General features: G+C 44.2%; 1 protein-coding gene across 10 annotated transcripts in view; it reads left to right on the plus strand.

The window, feature by feature from the left end:
* The first annotated feature begins 1,848 nt into the window (after positions 1 to 1,848).
* The window catches only part of APBB2 (amyloid beta precursor protein binding family B member 2), a 375,499-nt gene continuing 352,841 nt past the window's right edge, over positions 1,849 to 24,506 (plus strand). For 4 of the 10 annotated variants that reach the window (XM_025438364.3, XM_025438368.3, XM_049108648.1 and 1 more), the window contains exon 1: positions 1,851 to 2,071. The gene's annotated coding sequence lies outside the window, so the exon portion shown is untranslated. Of the gene's footprint in view, positions 2,072 to 24,506 lie in introns of all 10 variants that reach the window. The other 6 variants (XM_049108650.1, XM_025438365.3, XM_025438369.3 and 3 more) reach the window with 3 other exon arrangements.

A 24,506-nucleotide genomic window follows, 5' to 3' on the forward strand; every position in this document is an offset into this window, starting at 1 on the left:
GTTGGCCGGTTTCGTCGCCCCTCTGGACCTAAGGGTCGGAGACCAGCACTGGAAACCTTTCCAGTTCGGGGTCTGCATTTTATTAAGTTGAGTTGACCCATGGCCTCTGGCTGTGCGTGGTCCGCAGACTCAGTAGGCGGATCTGGGGGGGGGGGGGGGCAGCGACTCAGCCCTAAGGGTGAGCACTTTGATGGATTTATAGGGATTACTCAGCGCCAATATCGGTTTTCTGTTGCAGTAAGGAGCAACGTGACTGTTGGCCTTCAGGTGGTTCTGAGAATTGTTCGTGGGAGAGGTTTTCAGGGGTGCAGACGCCGGAAACCATTAATCCGCAAGGCAGCTTCCCTCCCCGCTCCCCCAGTTACTTAACAACCCTATATGCGCCAGCATCAGGGACCCTTATGTACTTTTATACACGTGTAGTAGAGTTCTCTCCTAGCATCCTCCGTGTTTTATATGACATTTTAAAAAAGATTTTTAAAAATTTATTTATTCATGAGAGAGACAGAGACAGAAGCAGGCTTCATGCCAGAAGCCCGATGTGGGACTCGATCCCGGGATCCCAGGATCATGCCCTGGGCCAAAGGCAGGCGCTGAACCCCTGAGCCACCCAGGGATCCCAATATATGACATTTTTTGAGTGATTATTTGGTGGATGTCTGTCCACCTCGTTGGACTGGAAGCTTTACGAAGGCAGGGGGTCTGGGTTTTTTTTTATTCAGTGGTATTCCCAGGCTTCCTTGAGACCTTGAGGATCCTCCATACATACATGGTATTGGAAGCAATAAAGCACTGCCGGTCACAACCACACAGAAACCTCACACGGAGAATAAGGAATTAGAGGAATTATTTGAGGAATTAGAGCATATTGGAAGTTTGGGGAAGAGGATGAGGAGAAGCCATAACCTCCTAGCCACTATTAATTCACTTTTAGGATAATCCTCCTGACACAGATCATCGATAAGGCTGTGCGTGTATGTATAGTGATGGTTCTCAGAGTGTGGTCCTCGGGGCCGCGGCACCAGCATTACCTGGGAACTTGTTGGATGTGCAGATGCTTTGGGCCCACTGCACACCTACTCATTCAGAGACTCTGGGAGTGAGACCTGTCAGTTTATTGCTGTCGAGCCCTGGGATGATTCTGACGCAGCCTCCAGCTTGAGGACCACCGCACTGGTGAAGAACAACCCCCCACGGATGCTTGGGGGTTGCTTGGGGGATGCTTGGGGGATGCCAGCCGCAGTGTCCAGAGCAGAGCGCTGATTCCTGCTTACTGAGTATCCCTTCTTCTCAGGCATCTGCTCGTCTGCTTACAAATCGAATTATAGGTAATATTCCTGGAGGTGAAAAGGAAATTATGCTTTTCTCCTCCTGCAGGTATGTTTCTCCCCTGAAGTGATCTTGCTGTGATTTTCACATCAAGGGGTGGTGTGTGTGTGTGGCATACGCCTGGGGTTCTGGATAAGGAGGCAGAAGTTCTCGCCTCCAAGTTGCAGCTGGGTGGGTGTGGGCAGCTTTCCTCTGGGTGCATTTTCCCATTATAAAGGATTGCAGACGTGCGGGGGAAAGGACTGGCCGGGGATGAGGCTGCCCAGCTGCCTTTTGGTGCAGACAGACGCCAGGCCGCATGGAGGGGATGCTGGGCTGCATCGCGCCTCCCGGGCGCCCCTGCCTCCCTGCCGTCCTCCGCGGCGAGCGGGGCACCGAGGGTCCCAGAGGCCGCGAGCCTCTGCCTGCAGGGGTCGCCCTAGGAGCGCGGCCCGCCCCCTCCTCCTCGGCCCCCGCCCCCGGCCCCGCCTTTCCCGGTTCGGCCCCCGCGCGGCCGGGCCCCTCCAGCCTCTCGTCGCGCAGCCGCCGCCAAAGCCTGGAGAAGTGGAATCTGGCCGGCGCCGCTGCCTGCGCGGGACTCGCCGAGCGGCACTGGGCATGCTCAGTCGCGGAGCCCGTCCTGGTCTCAAGTAGGAAGCTCGTGCGCTGCAGCCGCAGCTGATCCGGGCGCTCCGGGGAGAAGGCGAGACTGGAGCCGAGCCGCCGGGCGCCGGGGCCGGAGCGAGCGCGGCGCGCACCGCCGGTGAGCCTCGCCTTCTTCCTTGCTTGTGCCCTGGACCCCGGGCGGCCCGGGAGTGCCGGCGGCAGAGCCGGGCAGCGGCACCGGCAGCGGCGTGCGACGAGCGGCTGCGTGCAGCCCCGGCGGCTGCTCCTCTCCTGCCGGCCCCGGGGCTGCGCGGCCCCTGCCGCCCGCCCCGCCGCAGCCACAGCTGCAGCAGCTGCCGCCGCCTCTGCAGCGGGCGCCGGTGGCGGAGTCCGGGGCGCCCCGCGCTCGCGCCACAGGGCCGGCGGGGCGGCCCGGCGACCGCGGGCGCACTCCTGGACTTGCATCCCTCTCGCTTGCCGGCGCCCTCGTTCCCGCGGCAGCCCGGGCTTGGCCGGGCCTGGGGCGCGGGAGACGGGGCCGCAGGGGGTGCGCCCGGGTGGGGCTGCGGAGCGCACGGCGGAGGGCGGGCGCCGGCGGGCAGGGCGCACACCCCCTTGCCCGGGCACCGGCCTCGGCTGCGCGCCGCGCGGCTGGGCTCCCCTCCCTCCCGGGGCGGGCGGCGCGCTCCTGCCGGGGACTTGCGGGCGGCGCCGGCTCCTCGGGGTTCCGACGCTGGCCGCCGGCAGACCAAGGGGGAAAAGTTCATTTCCCCCGCGCAGGCACGGAGCGTTTGAGCTAGAAAATGGCTGTGCGGAGGGGACCGAACCGGGGAGGCGGGCCCCGGGGTCCCGAGAGCCCCTCCGCCGCCCGCCGCGCCGCGTGGAGGGTCGGACGCTGGAAATGACATTGGTGCGATGGGGACAGTGCTGGGCGGAGGGACGGATGCGGAGTCCCAAGGAAACCATGCAAGGTGGTCTGGACCGCAGGTGGTCTCTGGAGCTGAGGGGGCAGGGGCCCGAGGGCCGAGGGGGCGTGGGGCTCGCATTAAACAAAAATACGTTGGAGAAATCAGATTTCGGTTGTAGCCGTTTTGTAGTCAAGTTCTGCGCAGTTTAGAGCCACGACTGTCAACAAGCGTTTTTGGGTGGATTGAGTGGTGGTGGTGGTGGTGGTGGTGGTGGTGGGGACTGGGAATAAGGGTCAGTGTTGGAAGCCCGGGCAGGACTGGACTCTCGGAGGGCATAGTGTTGAGAAGTCCCTCCATCACTGGTGTCCCTTTGCACACGATCACTTAGGTGAGATCTCTGAAGGGTTGTCATAAAACGATGCCAGCAGTGCTGCTTTCAGTTCCAAGAAATGAGGAAACTTTGCGAGATTGGCAACTGTGTGTCATTTGTTCTGATACTTGACCGATTTAAACCACCCAACAGTGGCACCCTGATCTGTCGTTCTGGATTTAGGTCTCGTAAGCCTTTATTTATTTATTTTTCCTTGTCACGGGCTTCCGTTTGTCCTCAAATGGCCATGATAATGAAGGATGCCTGACTTGGTGGAGCTGGCCTTTCAGGGATATACTCTTTAAAGGGGGATTTCTTCTGGAACTTCGGTAGCCGCTCAGATGTGTTTTCCGTTTGTAGCTTGAGAACAATAATTGCTCAACAATTGTTTGTCGTAACTTGCAGAATCTTAGAAATGCACTTTATTGCAAGGGATGGCATGTAGCAAATGGGTGAGAAGCGTCTGCGCTGGGGGAGATGCCGGGAGAACGCAGGTGGCAGTAGAGTACAATGGGCTAGTGGTCGGAACACCAGGGGAGAAGCAAGCAGATCAAGATTTCTGTTGCTGGCCTTTTGTCATCATTTTACTGTGTGCCCCCCCCCCCCATCACTTGGAGTCTTCAGTATCTAGGGATATCCCTAGATATTTGCTCAGAGCCTTTGAGAAAGGATTCTAAAGTTGAGATTGTTTTCTAGGGAAGGAGTTTTCTTGAACTTCTATTCTCTTTTCCAAAGGATGCTTTTGACTAGATAATTCGCCCTCAAGCAGCCAGCACCATTCAGCACTTTCTGAAACTTTTATAAAGTGGTAGTGGAAAAGCTTAATGAACTGAAGTGTAAAAGATCGGCATTTTACATTTAACTGGAGTAATGTGAATAAGAGACTACAGAATTATTTAAGAAAAGACTACTAAGTGTTGCAAGAATCCACATGTATAAAGATAACGTATTTTAAAATTGTTACTCTTTTTATGTCATGTTTCAACTTTTTAATGACTGTTTCTTTTCCTGCCACCAGAAAAATACTGAAATTTTTCCCCCTCTATTACAACAGGAATTAATACTAAAAAGCTTGCCATAATATTAGTACAGGGTTATGGGGACAACTCTGATGTCAGAATATCTAAATTTATCTTTTTTTCTTTTTTCTTTTTTTAAATTTTTTTATTTATTTATGATAGTCACAGAGAGAGAGAGGCAGAGGGAGAAGCAGGCTTCATGCACCGGGAGCCCGATGTGGGACTCGATCCCGGGTCTCCAGGATCACGCCCTGGGCCAAAGGCAGGCGCCAAACCGCTGCGCCACCCAGGGATCCCCTAAATTTATCTTTTAAGGAAAATATAATGTTGTTTCTCTGCATCTTTTTTTTAGTTACACTTTAAAAAAATATATTTTCAATAGGCTTCACACCCAATGTGGGGCTTGAACTCACTAGCCTGAGATTAGGACCTAAGCTGAAATCAAGTATCTGATGCTTAACCCACTGAACCATCCAGGCACCCCAGTTACACTTTTAAAATAGACATTAGTCTGATATTATAACACCTTGAATTTTCCATAGCTGTAAGACTTTTAGGAAAGTATTTTAAGAAGGTATTACTAGTTATGTGGGTGATACTTATTTCCCTTCTTTGGGTTAAGGATATTTGTTTAATGCCTGCTCTGTATCAACCTGATACAGTTGCAATGGCTTGTCAGAGTCAGAGTGACAGATTCTCTGCAGTAGCCTGGTGGGATTTGGTGCAAAGACCATCAGCCAGTGACTTCCAACACTTGCCTTCTGGGCCAGACTCTTCTGCTACTTTAACTTACTGTGTGTGATCTTGGGAATGTCAGTTTATTTTTCTGGGCCTCAGTTTTTCCATCTGTAAAATGAGAGAGTTGCAGTACAGTGCACTCTCTGGATGCCTGTTGAGTTCTTTTGTCTGGTTTCAAGGGTCTATGATGCAACCTTTGGAGGATGGGTACTGCATGTAGAGCATTACATGAAGGTGATTTTGTGTTTCGCAGAGTCTGGCCTGTCCTGCTTTGAGGAATCCCCCCCCCCCCCCCCGCCCCGCCCTTTTTTTGGCCAAATCCTGGCTGCCTTTTTAGTTTTTGTTAAAGAATGGTTGTCATAAAATTAACTCTGTGGCCCTTCCAAGTCTAGGTAGGAGATAAGGGGATGATTAGATTTGGATAAAGCACACTAGATATTTGAAACTGTTTCATAGCATCTTCTGAGGTGAGTCTCTGCTCTTGGGCATGCAGATAAGCTGAGAAAGAAGCCGCCACAGAGGAAGGTGTCCTGTGTCTTGGGTGTCGGGCCCACTTAAGTGAAATTTTGGCCAGCCTGTTCCATGTCTCCATCCTCTCTCTCTTTAGCCTTTGATTAGAAATGTAGCCCTTGGTCTCTAGAATAAAATTCTCATCATCAGGTGTCCAGGTGTCCAGGGTCAGCTACTGCAGTAAACAGGAGTTGTGGCTGGTGCAATGGACCTACTCTACTTTGGCAAGATTGTGAACTTTTTTTGTTTTTTCTCTTGGCAATTTATGGTGATGGGTCAGAAAGCAAAGGAAACTGGTCCTTTTGGTGTTTGTAGTGCACTTTGCTTTCACGATGCTCCCAAAGCTCAATGTCCTGAATGAACCTTTCAGTGGGGCAGGGGAGGAGATGCCAGGGTTGTTACCCATATTTTAATAGTTGATAATAAACAGACAGTGAATGAAACAGACAGAAGTGAAGCGCTTCTGGTATTAACCAGGCTGCAGGGTTGCTGGGCATTTGGTAGGAGTGGAGTGATAACTTTGAACAAGAGGTGAGAGCCATAAGAGAGGAAGCACACAAAGAGCAGAAGACAGTCAAGTCACTACAAGTTGGCAAAAAGTAAGAAGCCTACATCAGTTTAAAAGTATTAGAGGCCTTTAGGTGTAGACTCATAGGAGACATTCCCTTTCTGCATAATCTTATTTCTATAATGTTTGAATCTTACCTGCTTTCCTAAGCACTGAATGGATGCTAGGACAGGCATTACTCTTATCATCAGAAAAGTCTTACTGTGAAATTTATTGGTACATGAGATGTACAGACTTCTATGGAGAAATATGGGAAGAGAACATGGAAAAATGAATGGTATGGAATTATGGATTAAGTTGTTTCTTTGCTTATTAATGATTTGACAGTGATTATAGATAAGGTGAACTACTCTTTGCCTCCTGTGGAAATCTTGCAAGATTTTTGTCTGCTACGTAATAGCTGAGGTTTTTATTTTTATTTTTTTTTTAATTTTTATTTATTTATGATAGTCACACACAGAGAGAGAGAGAGAGGCAGAGACATAGGCAGAGGGAGAAGCAGGCTCCATGCACCGGGAGCCCGACGTGGGATTCGATCCCAGGTCTCCAGGATCGCGCCCTGGGCCAAAGGCAGGCGCCAAACCGCTGCGCCACCCAGGGATCCCTAGCTGAGGTTTTTAAAGTGTAACTTTATGCTTTAGGAATGCTTAGAGTGGGAGGAAGAGTAGTTTGGGTTTGTGTTTTTCTTTTAAAATTGACTAAGAAGAATGTAGTTTTATAACTGAGCTAGGAGTGTGTACCTAGGGGCATGAGGCTGGAGAGAACTTGCCGAGAGCTCTAGATAGTGAAGGGAAACACTGTTTTTAAAGAAGGAAGGCTTGGCATCACAGTGGTATAAGATGTAATGTTTCCCTGATGCCCTATACGTCAGATTTTAGCTTCCACTCAAAATTTAAAAGTGCAAAGCACAGTATTAGGTCCATGGCCATTGCTGTGAGTGATGTGTTTGCTGTCCTTATCAAAATAATGATGATGTTGTAGTGAATATTTTGTAAGTGTGTCCAATTGAGGAGATGTGTCCTTTTTTCTCTGAGACTATACCCTTCTGATTTGGGGATAAGAATTCTTTTATGATTTGATGGGAATATTTTTATTTGGCAGCTTAATGGTCCATGAAATTGATAAGTCTGGGAAGCCGGGTTTGAGATGTTGAGAGCCATGCCCTTGGGATAGAATGAATAGTGGAGGCCAAGCCAAACTAGAGCTTATGGGTGGGTTGATGGGGCCTCTGGGCCTTCCAGGAATGTAGGGTCACTGGTATAGACTCAGGGTCTTAGGAGCTTAGAAGAAGCTAATTTTGAAAGTGCTCTGGGAACCAGCAGATATTTTTGAATTATAGCCCAAGAATGTCAATGGAAGTGCCAAAATGAAAGATGAGGGTCTGAGAGCAGAAAGGACAACTGATTGTAATGTGAATTTCAGCAGGCAAAGCCTCAAAATGACAGATCCTAGTGTTGGTTTCTTTGCACACAGGCCTCTTTCTGCCAAGGCGGCACACTTTAGCAATATGGGGTTGGTGATTCTAGGAAATGCTGATGGAGTCAAGGCCGTAGAAACACAAGTGGTGTAATAGCCAGCTTGGTTTGGACCTTTGCAATATCATGTCTTCCAGAGCAAGCCTTGATGAATCGCTAGAGGAACCTTAAGAATAATTTGCTCAAGGCATTGCAAACCCAAATTATTACTGTGTTTTAAACAGTAGGATAAGAAAATAATATATTTAAAGATGATATTTGAAAAATCTATGCTAAATGATATCTGGATCTTGCTGATCATCATTGATAATATAGTATTAATGTTATTATGGAGCTCTTTGTGTTAAGAGCTTTATCACTATTACCTTATTTAAGTCTTACAAAATGCTGTGATGCTGTTCCCATTTTAGAGATAAGGAAACTGAGGTCCTTTTCACTAAAGTCTTTATAGTAAACAGTGACACTTTCCCTGTAACTGTAATCAATATGAAGGCACCCATGGTTGCTAGAGATCCTAACAGAATGAAGAAATAACATTTGGTAACTAAGGGTCAACTGTGTGCCTCGTGTTATACAGGAAACATTTCACTTAGTCCTTTGGGGTACCTCCTCCTTGACGAGTGAAGAACCTTCCTAAATTCACCATTTGGGGAAAAGGTGAAAATTTCACCTTTCATCCATTTTCAAAATGGACATTACTGTAAATCCACATATTTATTTATTTTTATTTATTTTTTATGTTTTAAATCCACATATTTAATGATGGAATTAGTTCTTTCATATTATGGCTCCAATATGCATTTCTTTCATGTGAATACAAATTGAGTAGCAGAAAATCCAAATATCATTTCTAAATTTGTCTGACTAGGCGTTGCTGTGTAACCTCTCTGGACAGATTGCAGTCTAGAATGTTTCTGTTGTAAATAAAATACACTGGAATCTGATTAGTTGTCATGCGTCTATCATGAGGCAATGCTAGAATGACAGAGGCTTCCGATGACTGGAAAAAGGTGAAGTGAGTGTTTCCAGGTTTCTCCGGCTGCCTGTGGCTGACTCAAGATTTCTGGTTGCCCAAGCGGTGGGTCTGGAGAAAGAACTTCAGCACCCCAGATGATGGTTCCTCCCTTTGGGAGCATCCAGCATGCTCCTGGATGCCAGCTCTGTTCTTACCTTCTGATCTTCATTTGATTTCCCAAGGGGACTTTTGACCTGAGCAAGAGAGGTCAAAAGAGGTGGATCTGCTGATTTGCTAGGCAGTACTATTTGTCAGTGGAAGTGAATAAATTAGAATTTCTTTAGTATGAGTTAGGTTTCTTGAGTTGATTTTTTTCCATAAGTGAACCAATACAAAATTTCTGAACTTAACTGAGGCATAGTCTGGACTCACAGGGGTATAGATGCTTTGAGAAGCACTGGTTCAACTTCACGTTCTTCTGGTATCTGACCAGAATCTCTTATCCTCTCCAGTAACCAAGCTTGCTTGCTTGCTTGCTTGCTTGCTTGCTTGCTTTCTTTCTTTCTTTCTTTCTTTCTTTCTTTATTTATTTTTAAGCTTTATTTATTTATACATTTTTCAGATCACTAGTGAAGACAGACTTTTTTTGTGTGTGCGTGACAGGAAAACTTAGCTTTCTTTGTTCATGTCTTTGTTCAGCAAATGTTTTTTGAGGACATACTTTGTGCCAGGTACTGTGCAGAGTTCAGGAAGACAGACAGGAATGTACCAGAGCACTGATGATATGGTGCTACGGTAGAGGCATGTGTGTGAGGTCTGAGCAAGTGGTCCTGTCTCCATGGGAGTGGAGAGGCCTCATGGAATAGGAGCTGTGGCAAGGGACTCCTGTAAACCCCCACTACAGAAAACCCTTCAGCTAACTCCTTTTCCATTTTTCCTTGCCTCCATAGAATTGTCATATCCAACACCTGGGATTTGCCACACCTTCCAAAGAGAACCTAGAGATTTGCCCTTTCAAGTCTTTATAGCTATGGTTCTCAACAAGGGAGGAGGGCAGTTTTGCTCTCCAGGGAATATTGTCAATATCTGGAGATGTTTCTGATTGTCATGACTTTGGAAGGAGTACTGCTGGCATCTAGTAGGGTAGAGGCCAAGGATGCTTGTAAATGTCCTACAGGAAGTACATGCACAAGACAGCCCTCCAGGGAGGTAGTAGGGATTTGGTGGTTAAGAGCCAGACTCTTAGAGTTCCAATATTGCTGGGCAATTTAACAGCCATATGACTGAGGCCAACAGAATTACAGAATTACAGGTGGAGAACAGAATTAACAGTGCTTTAGTTCCCTTATCCATAAGTAGGAATACTATATATGATACGGTTAAGTGGATTTCATGAGTTAATATAGAAATATAATAATGAATATTTGGCATAAAGGAAGATCTTAACAGTTATTATTCATTTTAAGCAAAAACTAACTTTTGACTCCAAAGAGGTTGAATTTAGGGAATCCAGGGCAGCCAAGTTTGTGGCACCACCTCTTAGTATGCTTTGCTGTAAGAACTGGCCACTGTTTTTCTTTCTCTGGTTCCTTTTTGTCCATAGATTTTATTTTTCACTCTCTCCACCTCTTGATTGTAGGACTTTGATAGCTTTGTCTTTCATCCTTTTTTTCCCAGGGACCCAAATTTATGCCCTTAATGAACCTTTCTTTCCCTGGAGGGCGCAGAAATATATTTACGATTTTCCTTAGCTCTGTCTATTTTGGGAATGGTGAGAAAACAGGAAGCAGGTCAGGGGAGAGCTGCCTTACTTCCTGATTGTCACAGCTCCCTTCTCTATAAAATTCCATGCAAGACTGAGAGGCAGGTGGTAGTGCCTGCTTAGTAACTAACTCTTCCCTCTACGCCCACCGGCTCCACCCCCAAGTTAGGTGCCTACTCCTTCTAAAATACCCTGTAATTGGGTCACAACATCTGCCTGCTTGAAATCATTTCTAAAAATCAAAGCAAAGATGCAAGCTGTGTCAGTGGGATTTAAAATGTCTCGGTCTTCTACTTCAAGGTTTCGGAGTCTTGTTTTGTTCTGAAAACAAAAGGGAGCAAACTTGTTATCTCAGGTGACAGTGTCTTTGTGGCCTAGAACTGTGTCTTATTTTCACTTGCAAAAGTGCTCAAACCATGGTCCTTGCTGACTCGTGGCCTCCACTTAGCAGATCAAATTTACTGTCAAATTTTCCTAGCATAATTGACTTGAAGAGATTTTCATTCTGTGTTTTGAATGGGATCCACAGACTGGAGAAAAATGAAGATGTTCAGTTCATCATAAGCTTTCTGACTCCTTCCCGATGACACGGTCATCTCATCCCCGGATGAGGGCAGTGGCCTCTCAGTGGCCTCCTGGCCTGTCCAGCTCCATTCATTCAGTTTGGCTTCCGAAGCGCTGGGCACTGTTCCAGATGCTGCCTGTGGAAACTGACCAGGGTGGAAACCGACCTGGATGGCCACTGTCTCTGCCTGCCTGAAGCTCTCTGGCTGTAGGGAAAGCTGGCAACTGTGATAAAATGTGCTGTGTGCTACCAGGAGGGGAGGTGGGAAGTACTTAGTGCTTCTCGATCAGCATTTGCCCTGGTTGGGGGTGTGTGTGTGTGTGCGTGGGGTGTGTGGCAGACAAGGCTTCCAAAGGGAAGGGATGCTCAGGGTAGTCCACAGCGTGCCTGGCACCTCCATCTGTGCAGCCGTGGAAGGCGCCCCTGACCCCAGGCCCCCACGTGGAGCCCTGCTGTTGCGGATTGTGTCCCACTACTATCACCTCTCGTCCCCCATGGCCTCTCTGTTTATGCTCTGCATTGCCTCCAAGGTGATCTTCAGAAATCCTCTACAGGTCCGGGCATGCCCATCCCAGCCCTCCAGGGGCTCCTCACTCACTGCCCTCACGACGATGGGCCAGCTTCTTGGCATCGCACCTGGTACCCTTCATGATACTGCTTTGCTTTCCATCTCTTGCTCTGAGCTTTGAGCCACACCGTTCTTTCAACATGCCTGGTTTTCTCTGGCCTTCGGGCTCTTATCCTGTGTTCCCGTCACCTGCAACCATCCTTATTGTCTGTGTATTCTTCACTTCCTTGACTTTTTTTGTTCCTCCTCCACAAAGTGGCTTAATCATCATCCACCTCAGTGTGTGTCAGAATGACCCAAGGGCTTACTAAAGTAGACATTGCTGGTCTCACCCCCCAAATTTCTGATTCGGAGGCCTGTGATGTGGCCCAGTCAAAATCCGTACCTCTGACAATTTCCCAGGTGATGTTGATGCTGCTGGACTGGGGACCACACTTGGAAGACCACTGGGGACACGGTTACCCAGAACAGGATGACTGGCTCTTGCTGCCACAGTGAGCGCCTGGTACCCTGTCCTCCATCGTGCCCTTTGGGTCACACTGCATTGCACCTGCTTACCTCCCTGGCTTGGCTCATAACCTGTAACCCCTTGAGGGATGACACTGCTACTGGTTTGTCTTTGTGCTCTCAGGGCTTAGAAATCCTGGATGCTCAGTCATTCTCTGTCAAAGAATGAATTTGTGAATGAGAAGTAATTTTGTCATTGGAAGCTTTAATAAATATGCCCCAGAACATGTGTGACACCTAGTTCTTCTGACAGTCTACCCCCAGTTGTGACGGTATAGGTTTATACCATGATGTTAAGGATTAAGGACATTCGGCATGCGGTTGGTTAACACAAGAGCCAGTTAACTATGTGGTTCGGTGTCTAAATTCTAGAAAGGTCTTTAAATAGTCAGCTTAGTATGAAAATAGGCATCCAAAAGAAATGCAGATGTCATTTAATTTAGCGACCATAGCATAACTGTGGCCTCTTTATTTGAAGTAATAAATCTTACTGAACTGGTCTTAAATGTAACCAGATGTTTAAGTAATCATTCTTCCAAGCCAGTGAGAGGGATGGCTAGAACACTTCATGTACTCACTCAGTCCATAAATGTTCATTGAACACCTGCTATGTGCCAGTAGGCCCTAGGATATGGCACTGAGTAAAACACTCCTGCTTTCTGGGTGGGAGGTGCCATGAAGAAGACAGAGATGGGTGATGTCATGAAAAGTGCCCAGTGGGCTCCTTCAGATCACGTGGTGAGTAGGTGTCTATTTGGCTGTGTCCTGAGTGGCAGGAAGTGACGACCAGGTCTATCAAGATCATGACATAGAGAGGTGCAATTGAAGGGCACGAGAATGCTGCAGAGGACCTAACTTTAAAACATCTTTTTGGGGAGCCCTAATACCTCTCTAGTTTTGAAGACTGGATTGATGTCACCTTTATTATGTGCATGCTTATCCAGATATGGGCTCTAACCTTGCTTCCACAACATCCAAAGCAGTACTTGCCACAGTACTTCCCAGAGGGTGATGAGTGAATCCAGAGTGACTGGGAATATGTTGGGAATAAAGACTTCTGCCATCAAGTTCAGAAAACTGCATGTACTTTCTCTTTCCATTAATATATTCAGGAAGTCCTACTGAAAAGAAAGTTCATTTAATCCAGCATTTGCCTGTGGGCCAGTTTTGCACAGTGTGCTTGCTCTCAACTGATGTTTTTTCTTGCATACCTCAGACAACCAGCTGTAAAGGTGCTGCTTTGTGCGCACCTAAAAAGAATATTTCATGTGACACAGACTTTTCTCTCCTCTTCACGTCCCACTTACCCTTTGGTGACTTTGATTGTTGAAGAAGAGGCAGAGGAGGGAATTCTCATATTGGTTTTCCAAAAGCCTCCTGCCTAGTTGATCAGACCTATTGATTTGGGTCCAAAGATAAATGGCCTTTAGAGTCTGAGAGATCATTGCTCATTTGCTGCATTCAGGGAGGAGCCTGCTGGAGTGTCACATGGGATTCAAGCTGTTCCTGCACATGCTTTAGCCTCAGTTGCTTTCACAAAGAATGGTTTGCGATCGAGTTGTTCCTCTTATGACGTCATTGTCTTCTTCATTGCTTTGGGTGTCCACTCACCCTAAGTAAAGTGGGGGGAAAGGAGTGACCTGCTTGGAGTGCCTAAGGGTGAGCCTTATTTATGAATAATAAACCTGGATCAGACACTGTATTCTGAGTTTTTGCTGATGTTTTAGAATCTTCCTTTCAACCTAGATTTTGGCCCTTCCTGAAGTCAGAGCAGATGGACAGGGTCTTTTTGAAGTTTTCTTCTCTGGTAACCTTTTTTTTTTTTAATTTTTTTTAAGATTTTATTTATTCATGAGAGACACAGAGAGGCAGAGACATAGAGAGAGAAGCAGGCTACCTTAAGGACCCCGATGTGGGACTTGATCCCAGGACCCCTGGATCATGACCTGAGCCAAAGGCAGATGCTCAGGTACTAAGCCACCCAGGTGCCTCTCTTGTTAATCTTTATGGTCCTGGTTTGATACAGCAAGCCAGGAAAGTTTCACAGTGGGACAAGCTCACTGAAAAGTTTCATTTAAGGGAGAGCCTGGGATGAGTCTTTCTGTAAAATAATTGAGAGTAAAAGAACATTTGAGTTAGTCGTCAGGGTTGAGAGGAGACCCCTTCTGGTATTACCAATTTTTTTTGTCCTTGTGGCAATTTCTAGAAAGATGCACTGGGGCCTGACTGATAATAGAGTTAAAGAAGATGTCCCTAAGTCAAGATTTTGGAATGATTAGTCCTTTTGGGTCCTTCGTGTTTGGGTACTCTGTTCTCATGCATTCTGCTCTCTCTAAATGAAATAGGAAATTTAGTATGAGTGGTGGATATGTCAGATACCATTATTGTGGACAGGATCTCCATGTCTTCAATTATGTAGTAGCCCAAAACCCTGCATTCAAGCTAAATGTATTTCAGTGCTTTGGGAAGAAATTGTGTGAGGTGAGGTGCAACAGAAATAACACTCCCTGCTCTTATTCATGAGACCTAGCAATTGGGTCAGTGTCATTTTCTAAAAATGTCTTTTTTTCTAGGACTTGAGGTTATTTCTACTAGAATAAATAAAGGAAGTCTTGTATTCCCTTGACTTTGGTGTAATTGTCTCCCAATCAAAGTCATCTCCTGCTGACTTAGGTTTTATTTCATCTGAAATCATTTTCCTTTACTGTTACTAGATCCAACTGTCTATATATATATATATATATATATATATATATATATATATATATTTTACAAGCCACAAGTAGAAACAAGAAATGAAAATAAGATGTGAAGTTTTATTAAATTTTGTCTTTTTCCTAGCTTAGTTCTGAGAACATGTGAATTGCAAGAAAAATCAATATAAAAAAAGAAAGTGGGGGAGAATGTTGATTTGTGACATTTTTATTTTTATTCCCTGGGAAGAAAACAGGATTTTCATTAGATGCCGTCATGCTCTTTTCCACTGAGAGAGATAACAGTAGGATGAATGGCCACATTTGGAGTTTATGTACATTTTTGCTTAACATTTAAATGGTTTTTGTGTAAACATTTGTGAAGCTGTTGCCCTCTTTCTGCAGTACCAACTATTACACGGGATGGTTCCGTTTGCCAAAGACAATTTCATCATATGAGAGTGAAACTTCAGGCAATGCGAGAGCTCAGCAGATACAAGTTTTCATGAAAGCACATTTATTTTTCCTTGGCAGTTGACCTTGGAAGTTAATTTTTGAAAAGCTTGAAGGTGTATCATTTTGATTGATAGTTAAGTTAAAGGATACTCAATATGATGTATTTATGCAGATTTCATTTGCATAAAGCAAAAGATGATGAAAGAAAGAATAGAGATAAAAATGGAGTGGCTGTGTTGTGGGATTTTGGGGGATTTTGTTGGCTTTCTCATTCTTCTTCCCTGACCATTGTTACTGTTTTGATATCCTTTTAGTAAGTAGTAGAAGGGAAAAAAAAATTTCTCACATGTTCATTTTTATGTCCTCTAGAGGATGTGCATTTCAGGGTGTTTCTTCAAGGAGACTAACTGGAAACAAAAAAGAACGGCAATATGCTTAGTGAAGTAAGCCAATCACAAAGGCACTGATGTTGTATGAGTGTATTTATGGTACCCAGAATAGTGTAACTCCTGGAGACGGAAAGTAGAAAGGTGGTTGCCAGGGGCTGTGGTGCAGGGGGAATGGGGAGGTGGTATTTAACGGATCCACAGTATGATTTGGGGAAGATGGAAAAGTCCTAAGAATGTGTGGTGGTGATGGTCATACAACAGTGTGAATGTATTTAATGCCACAGAACTGTATACCTAAACATGGTTAAAATGGTGAATTTTTTTATGTGTATTTTACCATAATAAAAGCAAAGGAAGTATAATCTTAGAGAGAGAGAGAGCTGGTCCTGTGTCCTCACATTAGGCTGAAGCTACTCTGGGTGTGTTCTAACCTTTGTGCAGCCTGCCACTGGGGCTGAAACTCTGAAGGGTGCAGTAGGCAAAGACCCCAAGACCTTGGGGGGAGGTGGGCATAGGTGCCACTCAACCTGAACTAGATGCTAAGTTCTTGCCTTTCCAGAAGCTTTCATTTATGAGAAATGAACACTGACTCAAGACAAGTTCAAAATTGTGAATTGAATATGCTCTATGCGGGACATATTTTTGGCCGTAACTGTTACTGACTTCTACTTTGGAAATGAAACAATTTGGTAAAAATTAATCTTCATTTGAATGTCCTCCAAAATTGTGGCACTTCCCCCACTTATTTTGTTGAGTGTTTCCTCAAAGCCAAGTGACTATGTAGCCTAACTTTTCTTTTGCCTCATCCGTGTTGTTCTAAAGAGAGTGTAGACTTTAGGTCTGGACAGGGCCAAGTTTCAGCTTGGGCCTTGCGCTGGGAAGGTGGATATAGGTGGTTTCTCTGCCTGAGCCATGATTTCTCCATCTGTAAAATATCTAGAATGATTCCTTCCTGGTTGGGAGGATTTATTGTGATAAGATGTGAAAATGAGCGCCACTCTTTTGATTACTTTGTGTTGAAATGGCCAGTAGGTTGACCAGATATTCTAGATCATCCCCCATGTGTTATTGTGCTATAGAAGATGGTCCTTCTTTCACAAAGATGGTGCCAAAGGCAAAGAAGGAAGCCCCTGCCCCTCCCAAAGCCGAAGCCAAAGCAAAGGCTTTGAAAGCTAAGAAAGCGGTGCTGAAAGGCTTGCACAGTCACAAAAAAAAGGAAGATCCATAAGGCACCTATATCCCAATGACCCAAGACCCTGGGTCTCCGAAGGCAGCCCACATATCCTTGAAAGAGCGCCCCCAGGAGAAACAAGCTTGATCACTATGCCATCATCAAGTTCCCCCTGACTACTGAGTCAGCCATGAAGAAAATAGAAGACAACAACACACTTGTGTTCATTGTGGACGTCAAGGCCAATAAGCACCAGATCAAACAGGCTGTGAAGAAGCTCAATGACATTGATATGGACAAGGTCAACATCTTGATCAGGTTGGGATCATCTAAACTGAGTCCAGATGGCTATAAATCTAAATATAAATTTTTTCACCATAAAAAAAGAGAAGATGGTCCTTGATCAAATTGACAGACTTTTCAGAATTAAAATATTTAATTTCTTTTTAAGATTTTATTTATTAGAGAGAGAGAGAGAGAGCGCACACACTTGCACAAACACGGGGAGGGGCAGAGGGAGAGGGAGAAGCAGACTCTCTGCTGAGTGGGGCTCATTCCCAAGACCCAGAGATCATGACCTGAGCCAAAGTCAGACACTTAGTCAGCTGAATCACCCAAACCCCCCTCAAGGAAAGGGTAATTCTTCTAGAAAAGGCAAATGGAAAGATGTTTATGATTTGTAGCAGGTTTTTAGCCTTTATATTCAACTACATGTTCTTGGTTTTCCTTGTTACCTCATTCTCTGCTTTGTATTATCTTCAGAGAATGTGAATGATATTCCCTCCATGTGTTTTATGCCTCTTATTATAGTTTGATATCTTTGAAAGACCTGTGGGTTGGGCTTTGATCCTGGGTCTGCCTCTATCAGCACAGTGATCCTGAGCAAGTTACCTCTTTTTCCTCACTTGTGGGAGGATCCCATAGAAATGATAAGGGTTTCGGACACATGGGTGGCTCAGCAGTTGAGCACCTGCCTTCGGCTCAGGGTGTGATCCTGGAGTCCCAGGATTGAGTTCCACATCGAGCTCCCCATATGGAGCCTGCTTGTCTCTCTGCCTGTGTCTCTGCCCCTCCCTCTGTGTCTCTTATGAATAAATAAATAAAATCTTAAAAAAAAAAGAAATGATAAGGGTTGATGTTTATTGAGCACTTACTGTGAGACAGTGGTCACTGTGGCAAATGTGTTACATGGAGGGCATCATTGGGTCCCACACCTTATTTTTTTAAAGATTCTATTTATTCATGAGAGACACAGGAAGAGAGAGGTGGGCTCCATGTAGGAGCCTGATGCGGGACCCAATCCCGGGACTCCAGAATCACACTCTGGGCCAAAGGCAGGCTTCAAACAGCTGAGCCACCCAGGGATCACCTGGGTCCCACACTTTATGAGGAAGCTGCTGTAATTATCCTCTGATGTAGGTGGGGGAATCTGAGGCTCATCAACCTCCACGGGCACACAGCTAACAGGTGATAGGATTGAGCTGAATGTAGATTATGAGGATAGAACTTGGCACTGGGGAAAAGCACTTAGTACATGTGAACGCTGCATGTATCCCTGTGTGTGCGTGTGCGTGCACGCACACACACACACACACACACTGCATACTCTTAAATTAATATTTTCCTAAGATACAATATCTACCAGGTTATAAAATCTGGAATTCCCTAGGGAAGTGGAGAGTATCTAGGACCAACTGGTGTGAGAAAGTACATGTCAGAACCACAAACTGTGTTTGGTTGTGATTGTAGCTGCTTTGCACTTTCTTTTTCTAATTGCCTTTTTAAACAAAGAAAATTTCTATATTTTTTATGGGGTTAATAAATACTTTTAAATGATGTAATTGGGGCTTACTGTTTCTCTTTGGGAAAAAAATCCGTTATTTCTCTAATCACTAAGCATCTTGTCCTGAGAATAATTACATAGGATCAGTTCCAGTTACTAGGGGTGAGCAACTGGCAGTCTTGAAATGTCTGTAAATATATTAGTCTGAAAATTGCATTTTAATGTGGTGTGCTAATAAAATAGAATTTTACTTGCTAAATTATTCCATGTTAATAATGATCTTTTTCTAAGGAAGGCTGTTACTTTTTTTTTTTTTTTTTAAATGGGTCGTTCATATCTTCCGAAATAACTTAACTGTCCTTTGGGATAACCTCTTAGACTTCCACTTCTATTTGAGTCTGGAAAGTTGATGGAAGGCAGATAGAATTTCAGGTCAAGACTTTGATTTTAGGAAATATCAGTTCCTCTACAGTTTGCTTTGACTAGCTTTGGCCTATAGTACATCCTGACTTAAATGCTATATTTTAATTTTTTAAAAAAGATTTTATTTATTTTTTCATGAGAGACACAGAGAGAGAGGCAGAGACACAGGCAGAGAGAGATGCAGGCTCCATGTAGGGAACCCGATGTGGGACTTGATCCTGGGACCCCAGGATCACACCCTGGGCTGAAGGGAGGTGCTCAACCGCTGAGCCACCCAGGCATCCCTATATTTTAATATTTAAGATGAGTTATGGCACTCATGTAGTCCTTATCACAATCTAGGTGATGCTAGCAAAATGTATTCATTAGTTAACAGTGACACCTTCCAACAAAACCATTTCGAAGAATAATTCCTGAGTAGTGGGTTGGTTAAACATTACACATGCCAGAGATTTTCCCCAAGTTTATTTAAAGAGCCAGATTCCGAATTAACTTGTTTTGAAAGTTTTTGGTTACTTCCCTAGTATATAGAGAAAATCAGGCTGCTAGTGTATGGTGGACATAATTCTCATGATTAATAGATGAGCAAAATACAGTTGATATAGAGTGAGTATACAAGTTTGACACTAAACTCTGGAAGAATAGGGATGCTATCAATGGAAGAAACTTGAAATACCTGTTTACTTGAAGAATTGTATACTTTATTTACATTTTCCATGAAGGCTAATTTTTTATTTTATTTTATTTATTTATGATAGTCACAGAGAGAGAGAGAGAGAGAGAGAGAGAGAGAGGCAGAGACACAGGCAGAGGGAGAAGCAGGCTCCATGCACCGGGAGCCCGACGTGGGATTTGATCCCGGGTCTCCAGGATCGCGCCCTGGGCCAAAGGCAGGCGCCAAACCGCTGCGCCACCCAGGGATCCCTGAAGGCTAATTTTTATTAAAATTTGAAAACTGCATGTCATCTTAAACTGTTAATTATAGACCCCAGGGAATCATTAGCTTTCAGAAGGAGTGGGCACTTTTATTGATAGTTTAAAAAAAAAATCAAATAGGTCACTCTTATAGAATACTGTTTAATTATTGCTCATTGGCCAAAACTCAAAGGTATTGCCTAAAGTGGAAAGAGTGAAGGTATATAATAAATCAAGAGAGTAGAAAGTAAGTAGATTATAAATACTTGAAGTTTTTCTCGCATATTAACTGGGTTCCACTCTGGGGAAATACTGGCTTTTTCATGATAAAGAACATTTCTCATGTACTTAAAGTGTGTTTACATTTTGGTTATGTCCTGTTTACTTTGTATGGAAAGAAACCCTTGAATCTCAAACCTTTAACTGCTCCTTATTCAGAGGAGCGATTTTAGAACTAGCAAATCTTGTATCAATGAAGAGGGTAACTGGTTAGAGACACTGAGTCATTTCCCTGCATCTTTGGAATCAGTACTATCCAGGCTGTCTGTTATGGGTTGAATGGTGTCATTCCCCCACCCCAAAGGTATATTGAAGTCTTAACCTTTGGTACCTGTGTGTATGATCTTATTTGGGAATAGGGTCGTTGCTGATGTGATCAAGTTAAGATGAGTTCATACAGGAGTAGGGTAGGCCCTTAATCCATTATGACTGGTGACCTTATAAGAAGAGGGGAATTTGGACACAGACCAAAGGGAGAATGCTCTGTGATGACAGAGGTACACAGAGAAGGAAAGAAGGGGCCTTGTGAAGGTGGGGAGGGGGTGCAGATTGGAGTTACATTGCTATAAACCAAGGAGTGCCTGGGACCTCCAGCATCTGGAAGAGGCAGGGAAGGACCCCCTCTCAGTGGTTTTGGAGGGAGCATGGGCCTGCCAACACCATGATATCAGGATTCCAGCCTCTAGAACCATTGAGACAAGAAATTCCTATTGTTCTCAGCCTCTCAGTTTGTGGTTGTTACAACAGACACAAGAAGCTACAGGATGAATCAGACCTCCAGAGTTTGAATGCTGGCTTCACATTCTAATGCTGTGATTGATCTTAGGTGAGTTATTGAAGCTCACGGGACCTTGGTTTCCTCATCTATAAATAGGGCTAAAAGAATACTTTCCTCATGTAGTTGTTTTGAAGATAAAATCGGTATGATGCTTTCAGTAATGCTATAACATGTAAAGAAAACCATTAATTCAAAGATATAAATTATTTTTGATCATTTAGCAAATATATATGGCAGGCCCTGTGCTGGATGGTGAGTGTCTGGGGTAAACCAAGCAGGCAGGATCTCTGCCCTCTCCGATCCTTTAGGTGATCATTCCCTCTATTAACCTGAAGAAGAAAAGGAAGTAGATTTTATGTGACATCTTCATGGGCAAGAACTGGGTGTAACCTTTTCTTTGGACATCAGAGAGTCTGTACAGAGCCTGTGTACTGGTCAGGCAGTGAGTGTGGAGTCATATTGCCTGGGGTCAAATTCAGGTACTTGCTAGCTCTCACCTTGGGCAGTAACAAAATTTTTGTCTTTCTCTTATACATCCGCAAAATGGGGACATGATAGGAATCTTCCATGATAGGATTAGGTGAGGAGTAAATGAGTTAAAATGCGTAAAGTACCTAGAATAGTAAGCACCTAATAAATGTTATACTATGAAATGATCCCTGAAAGATCTTAAATTTATAAATGAATTTTGGTGATAATTATCAAGTGTGGAGAATTCAGGTATGGATCAGACATAGCTCCTTTCCACATAGACTCATGGTCAAGTTGGGAGATTTATTTTTTTTTACATGTTAGTGAAATAGCATATGAATAAAAAATGATAACAGAAAGCAGAAAGAGGATGATTAATTCTCCTTGGAGTACCAGGGAAGGTTTCCCAAAGATGAGTTTTGGAGGTTGAATAGGAGTTTGCTAGGCAGCAAAGGAAAGAACTTTAGGGGAAATGAGAATAGTGTATGCAAAGGTAGAAAGTCTTAACACAATGACAGGTACAGGAGACACCCAGGGGGTACTCACAGTGGTATAAGAGTGTAGATAGGTCCTGGAGCCAGGATTCAAATTCTGCTGTGTCTCACTGTGTAACCTTAAGCTTCTTTCTTGACCTCTCTGTGCCTCCATATTTTCTTCTTTTAGTGATAACAGGCTTTGGGGGGAACAAATGAATATATTAATTTGAAGTGCTTAGATCAGTGCGTGGCCAGTGTAAGTGCTCAAAAAAAGTACTGGCTCTAATTAGCATTATTGCTCTTGTATTTGCTATTGGAAGACCAGGTTTGGAAGACTTACATACTATTCTCAGTCTAGTTCACAGATTCCTGTGGGCCTGTGTAAGTGCTGCACTCTCGGGTCCGTGGACTTTCTTGTAAACAACTATTTTTTTTTGCCATTTGCCAGTGGGATCAGGAGGTAAAGAAAATGTAGTGTACTTTGTTTAAATGGAGGAAAAATGATTAAGATAGGCCAGACATTGGCACAGAGCTATGTGCAGATTGCTGATTAGGCAAAATAAAAAAAATAAACCAGCATGTTGAGCCAACATAGTTTTGTTTTTAAATCTGGTGAACCACCTGTATCTAAGCGATTAATTTAAAGATGGCTTTGGTTTGTTGTTAATTGTCTCCAGATTACTCGGTGACATCAGTTTGTGTTCTGAACCACTGTAGGTTTTAAAAAGCCACCACCGGAATGCAGTCATTCTGCTGGGGATGCCACCCAGAGTGGTGTGTTCAGAGGTGAAAGGGTACATGTGACCTCGGATTTCTGTGGCTACACTTCTCATATCTAATGGCAATTGCATAATTTCAGCCATGGTCCCACCCACTTTTATTTTTATTTTTTGAAGGAAGGGGGTCATTTCCATTGTGGTTTTTCTTTGATTATGAAAGTAAAATGTACTCAATATGACAAGGCTCAGACAAAAAGAAAATTAAAAGTAAACATCACTAGAAATTCTAGTTGGAGATCATTAGTAATACTTGGGACAGAGCCTTTTAAGAATCCTCTCGGTTGAAAAAAATAAATAAATAAAAATTAGGCCTTTCTCAACAACAGGGGCAGCTAATGCCAGTGTTGGGCAAGAAGTAGGCTGATGGGTGAGGCTTTTGGAGAGATGCTTAAATAAGGACAAAAAATTCAAGAGAGAAACAACATAGGCAATATCAAATATGATATATACAGGTGATAGATATCGAGTTGGACCTCTGGACCTGGCAGGTGAATCTAGGAGTCTGGAGTAGGGGAGAGGTCTGAGCTGGAGCTGCAGGTTTGGGAGTATAAAGATCATCCATGGAGGGAGTGTAGATTGAGAAGGCTTGCAAGAGCTTAGTTTCTCATTACCAAGTTAGGGTTGCAGAGATGAAGAATAGGCCAAGGAGACTGAGAAGGAGTGGCCGCTAAGGTGGGAGGGTGATGTCCTGGAAAAGTCAAGGGAAGATGTATTTCAATGGATGGATGTGATCAGCTGTGTCAATCTGAAAACAAATCACATCTCTGTGTAAAACTGTAGTAACTATTGAAAACTTATGAATGTTCTTTGATTTTTATCTTATTTCTCTACATTTACAGAGTTGTATTAAGTATAAATGCCCCATTCTCTCTTCCTTCTTCCTGGAGTTAGCATTGTTAATAGTTAATAGTCTGGGTCACCTTCCAGATGTGTGTGCAAATGTATGAGAGTTATTTATGTATCTATATTAATATCTATACCTATTATATTTTGTCTATAATAAATATTTTGTCTTAATAAAATATTTCAAGTAAATATCCCAGTAAGTAGAGACTAATGTATTAAATGCTGATCTACCTACTGTCCATTTTTTAAATTAAGTTTTTATTTAAATTCCAGCGTAGTTAACATACAGTGTCATATTAGTTTCAGGTATACAATATAGTGATTTAGCACATCCATACAAACAGTGGTCATCACAAGTGCCTTCCTTAATCCCCATCACCTATGTCACCCATCGCCCTCACCTACCTCCCCTCTGGTGACCATCAGTTTGTTGTCTATAGCTAAGAGTCTGTTTCTTGAGGCGCCTGAGTGGCCCAGCTGGTTGAGAGACCGACTCTTGATTTCCGCTCAGGTCATGATCTTGGGGTCCTGGGACAGAGCACCGAGTCGGGTTCGCACTCAGTGGGAGGCTGCTTCTGGATTCTCTCTCTCCCTCTGCTCCTCCTGCTGTTCACTTTCTCTCTCTCTTTCAAATAAGTAAATAAATCTTTAAAAAAAATTAAAAAAGTCTGTTTCTTGATTTGTCTCATTTTCCCCCTTTGTTGGATTGTTTTGTTTCTTAAATTCCACATATGCCTACTAGCCATATTAAAGAAATGTGACAACTGTTCTGGATGTCTTAGAATTTATCTTTTCTTCTTCCTTATTATTGCAGTTCTACTATTTTTATTTGTGTTCTACTATTTTTATATACACACACATACATCTTCTCGCTTGTGTGCACGCATGCATGTGTTCTCTGTCTCCCCCTTCTCAGGCTCTGGCCCAAGCTGTGCTGTAGTTTTCAGGCAGCTGCTCTGACAGCCGCCACAGTGGTCCTATACCCAGCTAGCTGGGTCCTGGGAGAGCCACAGAAGCAATGGTGCACAAAACGCAGCCTCCGCAAGGAACATGTTAAATTTGCTGATGAGGGTAGCTTTGGGAAGTCCCAGGGTTCCATTTGAGAGCTCAGGAATGCTAGTGTGAGGATCATGGTCTAGGGGAAAGTCTGAGGCTTTAATGCCCTTCAGTCCTTGCTTGGAATCTTAG

Source organism: Canis lupus, chromosome 3, assembly GCF_003254725.2.
Source record: "Canis lupus dingo isolate Sandy chromosome 3, ASM325472v2, whole genome shotgun sequence".
Classification (NCBI taxonomy): Eukaryota; Metazoa; Chordata; class Mammalia; order Carnivora; family Canidae; genus Canis; species Canis lupus.